The 6,000-nt window shown below is 35.7% G+C and overlaps 1 long non-coding RNA gene across 1 annotated transcript in view; it reads right to left on the reverse strand.

Moving 5' to 3' along the window:
* LOC118761739 overlaps nt 1–2,498 on the reverse strand; it is a 40,021-nt gene extending 37,523 nt beyond the window's left edge. Inside the window, exon 1 of the long non-coding RNA XR_004997607.1 lies at nt 1,938–2,498. This is a non-coding gene — a long non-coding RNA (uncharacterized LOC118761739). The remainder of the gene's footprint in view (nt 1–1,937) is intronic.
* Between the last annotated feature and the right edge of the window lie 3,502 nt (nt 2,499–6,000).

The following is a 6,000-nucleotide window of genomic DNA, read 5'->3' on the forward strand; positions in this document are numbered from 1 at the left end:
TTCATTGTTTTTTCTCATGTCTTCCTCTGCCACAAATTCTTTCCACTTGGATTGCTTGGCTTTTCTTTCTTTACCCAACTGTAATCCTCTATATGCATCACATGACAGGACCAATGCTATATTCTTTCTTTACATGATTGATTCTGCTTAATGCCCAGCTTTTAGCTCAGCTCATTTGTGCTGCATCATTCACACACACCAATATTACAATATTAAACTTGAGCACTTCATTTATTTCCCATCATATCTCCTCTACATTCAATGCCCAACTTTTTGAATACCCTGTAGCATTGCACACAGCATCATACAATCTGCCTTTCAATCAGAGAAAGAATTCTTTTATTGTCAGCAGCAGTAATAACTCCTTAGGCATTTTTTGTCCTGCTCTTACTCTGTTATGCTTTTATAACACCCTCCTCTGATGTTAATTTTGCCACCTAGGTAACAAGTTGTCTCTATCAACCTCTCCTTCTTATCACACACAATACCCAGTACTTCTTTAAACTTATATCTAGCCAAACTTTCAACTATCCTTTTCTAGATTGTCCTATCTTCTTCTTATCTGTCACTTATTGTTGGTCTAATTCAATGTTTCTCAACATTTTTACCCTTAAAATAAATTACATGTCTCAAGGAACCCCTGAACAAAAAATTATATACCCTATCTTTCTCATATTTTTCATCGTAGTTCACAGGGTAAATATCATACACACATATATATATCAGGTGTCCATAAATGACAAAGATCACTAAATATATCCCTAATGGTTGTTATATTTTTTTGATAACATAATAGGTTAGATAAGATGATGTCTGTCTTACAATAACCAATATGTTGTGCATGTATAGTAATATTATGATCATGAAATTAGCATTAGCTTATCTCACTCTTTCTTGCAGAACCCCAGTTGAGAAACACTGGTCTAATTTGAGTCGTACATTTTTCACCAGGGAAAGACTTAGTATTTACAACATTCGTTTCTATCCCATTTTCTGATGAGAGTATTTACAACAATTTTTCCTATCCCATTTCTGGTGAGTAAGAAATCTCTCTGGATTGTATTACTGTGCAAGCAGTAGGTGACTGGCTAATTTCTTGAAGTTAGTGTTGCAAATAGTTAGGTCATTTGCATGACATAACATTAAGAGTCTTGATCTCTCTTTCATGTATCATAACTACAGCCTTTATGTACATTAGAATAGTCCATTAAAGTCACTAGCTGTGATAAAGTTATTGTCATTTTGTTAACAAGATAATCTTCAAGAAGTCTTCTAAGAAACAGTCCTGGTTGTTCATGAGTCAACTTTGATTGTGGTACATATTCAGACTATTGTTGCTATCATGTACCTGACAAAGCTTAATTATTCTATCACATACTCTATTTCAGTAACTTTATCTTTCCTTCTTATCTGCTAACAATACGTCTACTCAATCATTTCCAGTAACTTTTACCTACTCAGAAGAATCTGTACCTGATCATTGCCCATGAGGTGCCTTGCTGGAGCTCCCTTTCATTTTAATTCTTGTACACAGCATATTACCTACTGGAGTCTATATAATCTCTCCAGACCTACCTTTCATCGTGTCAACGCTGGTAGTGGAAGCCCTGACGTTTTGTACCTGACAGAAAGAAGGGATTGTTTTCTGATCTTTTTTTTTCTTTCTTGCATCTGAAAGGTAAAAGGGAGGATCCCCGCAAATAGGGTATATGAACTGGATTTAATTCATGATTGATGCCTTTTAGATTTACCGTTACTGCTAATGTCACTAGGAAAGGTATGCATGCCGCAACTTCATACTTCTCTTCCAAAATTATAGCATTTTGGATCTAGTAAAGATAGAACGATTTACACGCACACACACAAACATATGTAAACGAATACAGAAAAAATAACACAAATAATACAGAAAGGGGAAATACATGTTTTTGCCTCACATTTTCGTGTTCAAGTATTGGAGTAAAGTCAACTGTAGATTTTCATCGAACCCGGTCCGACTTCATTCTCGCAAATAAGTAATCGAATACTTTCTTACTCTCTTAAATAAACAAATAAGATAAGCCTCCTCGATAACACATTAGCAAAAGTATCACGGACTTTTACAGTAGAAGTTATACAATTTCAAACGTGGAATTAGTAATAGAGTAGAAGTTTGATTTCATTTAGAATTTGGTTTTTAATTTTCTCTTTCGGATCTCAAAATCAGTTGGGGTTGACGTTTCCTTTTAATTATCTCTGTCCTGGGTCGTTCAAACAACCACTAGTATTATAGAAGAGCCAATTCAATCAACTATACGCCTCCTTGTAAAATTTCAAAAGAAATCAATAACTTTTTCTTTTTGAAGTCCGCTGAAAGTATTACAATACAATGAATTAAATTTCTCCGTTAAGCTCACTTAACGCGCGATAAAAGAAACTACCACAATCGAACTACACCAATTTAGAGTTAATGCCCTTCGTTAATATATTCGCCAGAGGTCTCCCTTATTGCTGTTAATTTCTTCTCCCCCCCACCACCACCTCCCGCTTATTTCCCCCTTTTTTTGTACCTTTTAATTTTTTAACTTTTTTCCACTGCTGCTGCCCACCCACCCACCCCTGCGCACATACACAGGAAGCAACATATATTTTTTAATATTTATATTTATCATTCATTCTTCTTTTTTTTTTTGTTACTAGAAGTATTCATTCTACTTCATATTTAATTTTATTCCATTCCTGTGTTAAACAAGAGTAACCGAAACTCCGCTTTACCCTTTTTCCTCCCTACTCATTCTGTTGCCTTCATCTTCCTCCTTCTTTTCCTTCAACCACCGTCACCGCGTCTATCTCTACTGACAGCAACTCCACTCCATCATTAAAGTATACAGTCGCACTGTAGTACTTCAGCATATCTACCTAGTTACCTATCAATGTTGGCCAGGTTCTAGTCTCTATCTCATTGTCTGTTCCGTTTACTGTTGCGGCTGCAGTGGTAGCGGTAATGGTGGTGGTGGTGATGGTGCTAGTACAGCAATAGCAGTAGCGACAGCAGTCCTCTTTATGTTATAGTAGCTCTAGTATTTTTACCAGCTACTTGTTAGCCTCTTTCTATCTCTATTTTATCACTCCCTCTCTCCTTTCCTCTTCCTAACTCTTACTCCTCTCTCTCCCTACCTCCAGCTCTATCTATCACTGTCTTCATCCTTACGTCAATTTGGGTAACTTCTAAAAGACTTAGTAGTAAACGAGGAGCTGAGCGAGTCATCTTTTAGCTTTTAGAAGACAACACACGCACGTTGTAGGATGCCAGACTGGGGCACAGTCGCTGCTTCTCGTTTTCACTGAACACTGTTGTATTATATACACCAGACCTGGACGACACACGCGTATCCACCCGCGCGTGTACGCATACCACATATATACATTCACCATCATCTATATTCTAGACATAGATATATCTCCCTACCTTATTTGCACGCCACAATGCATGGTAAGTATTCAACAAAATGCCAATTACTTCTACTAAATTTATACTGTTGCTATCAATATTTTGTGTCTCCCATCTCCAGCATCATTCATTCCCCCCTCCTCCTTCCAGTCAGAGAAAGATTGTTTTTCAATTGATGCAGTCTTTTGTGTGTCTTATTCATAAGTTCACATCTCGAATTTATGACAGATTTCTTGATGGTTCAAAAACAGTTAAAATAAAGTAAAAATCATAATAAAAAAAAAACGAAATTGGCGATTGAATCACAACAGGCGGATTATTTAGATCGATTCTCCCCCATTTTGTTTGTAGTCGATCTGATATCTCAACTGTTTATCTTCACATTGTTATTTATTACTTTTTTCCCTACCGTTTTAGAAATCTGTTGTTTTTTTTTCTTTCGTTTCTGTTTCGCTTTATTTCACTGTATTTGTATCTTCCCCGTCTTTAATTTAGCACATCAACGGTCAGTTTGCAATGTGTTGTTCTGCCCAAAGCAAGCCTGGAGCAAGATTGTGTTTATTTACATAGTTAATCCAAATGTGAAGAGCACTGTCATATCATGTAGAGGAAGATGTTTTTTTTCTCGTTCTCTGCTGATCCATCCGTGTTTGTTCCCATTAAAGACGGTCAACAAGACCTTCGTATGAATGACTTTTCTAAAGTCATATTTATTCATCTACCTGACTTTTTCACCAGTCCTCCACCTCTCATTATTTACTGTTTTTTCGTACAAAAGCTGAATGGCTCCCCTCTAGGGCAGTGCAGTGTTTTGCATGTAGGGTTGGTTAGTTACACCATTCAGACTCCTTCCTTCCTTATTAACAGCTTCCTCTCAGGAAATATCGCGCCTTACAACCCTATACCTATACACGTTATTCATGTATACTGATAAGTTTTATGCCTTTCCCCCGTCTCTATCTTTAAAGTTTATTTTAGAGTAGTCAAAATCCTGAATCTTCATGTGCATTTTTTTTAATTAAAAAGAAGGTAGTTCATGTGGGTCACAGGCTCTCCATGTCGCGATGTACCAGTTGTACTAATGACCAAGCCACTGATGTATATGGGTATTGTGTTGGTTTGGTGTAGATAACGAACAACACTTTCTCGTTTGTTTTTCTTCATTACATACATCTCACAGATGTCATCGTCGGCTAAAATATAGTGAAGACTTTTTAAATATGGCTGGCTGTCGTAAGTACTACTACATTTTGTCATCTTGACAGAACATTTAATTAGTGAAATTAACCCTGTGGCCATGTTTGGAATTGGATCTGCGCCAATTTAGATCCCCACCATCCCTGCGAAGAATCTCTGTCGAAAACAACGTCCCTGTTCATCCAATAAATCTTAAATATCATTACATTTTATCCTCTATCTTCGTTCTACTATATTTTCAAAACATACCTACATATGTCGTCCGCTATTATTCAATTATCCTTTTTCTTTCTTCCTCACTCGTCTCTTTTCCACCCCTTTCTCTTCCCTACGCACACACACACACACACATATATATATACACACACTTTGAGTAAGTAATTTCGACAAAACAAATATTAATTCATGACAGACAAAGCAGTATTGCTTCGTAAATTTAGTGTTATTAATTCGGAAAGGGATTTTGGTTATTGTTGTAGCAGTTTGGTCGTTTTGGAGTGGAAAATAGAGAGATACGTGTTGATTATATTTCCAGTATTTATGTATATCATTGCCTATTTGTGGGTCATGTTGCTGCAGAAAAAGCGACAGCTTCGATTCAATTCTACATCGCATTATATGTGTATATATATATATATATATATATGCATATATATATATATATATACATACACATATATATATATATGAATGTATATATACACTCATATTTCACACATTTATGTATATATGTATGTATGTGTACACACACTCACACGTATATCCATCCTGTGAAGTAATTGCATTAAATGTTCTTCCCCTGATGGATTCTTAGAACTGACACTAGTGGCTTGTATTATAACGCTTACATTTTTATACACAGGAGCTCTGTTTGTGAAAGTTGTTTTTTTTTCCCCCTCAGCTTTTGCTCCCTTCTTCCACATCTCGTTCTTCATTTTATTTCCCCATTTCCACACTACTACATGCTCTATTTAAATAAATGAAACAACAACAAATTCGTGATATATTAATTGTTATTGCTAGAAATATTTTTACATCTACAATGATTTATCGAAATCATTAGGTAAAATAAAACACGTTCAAGGATTGTTTTTATTATTATTACAATTATTATTATTATTATTATTATTATTATACTGTTTTCTTCTAGGATAAATCCAATTCTTTGCTGTGCTGCTTTCTCAAAAGCAGCATTGTGAAAGCGAAGAGCCAATCTATCGAAGACAAGAGACTGCTATGAAACATGTAAAACGGGCATCCAATAGTGTGTGCTTCTATCACAAACCACACAGTTTCCGTTATTGCTCCTTATTCTTGCGATTCAGCTCCACCTTACCATTAAGCATTTCTATTTTTTAATACTTATATATATA

The sequence above is a fragment of the Octopus sinensis genome, unplaced genomic scaffold (genome assembly GCF_006345805.1).
Source record: "Octopus sinensis unplaced genomic scaffold, ASM634580v1 Contig16928, whole genome shotgun sequence".
Lineage (NCBI taxonomy): Eukaryota > Metazoa > Mollusca > Cephalopoda > Octopoda > Octopodidae > Octopus > Octopus sinensis.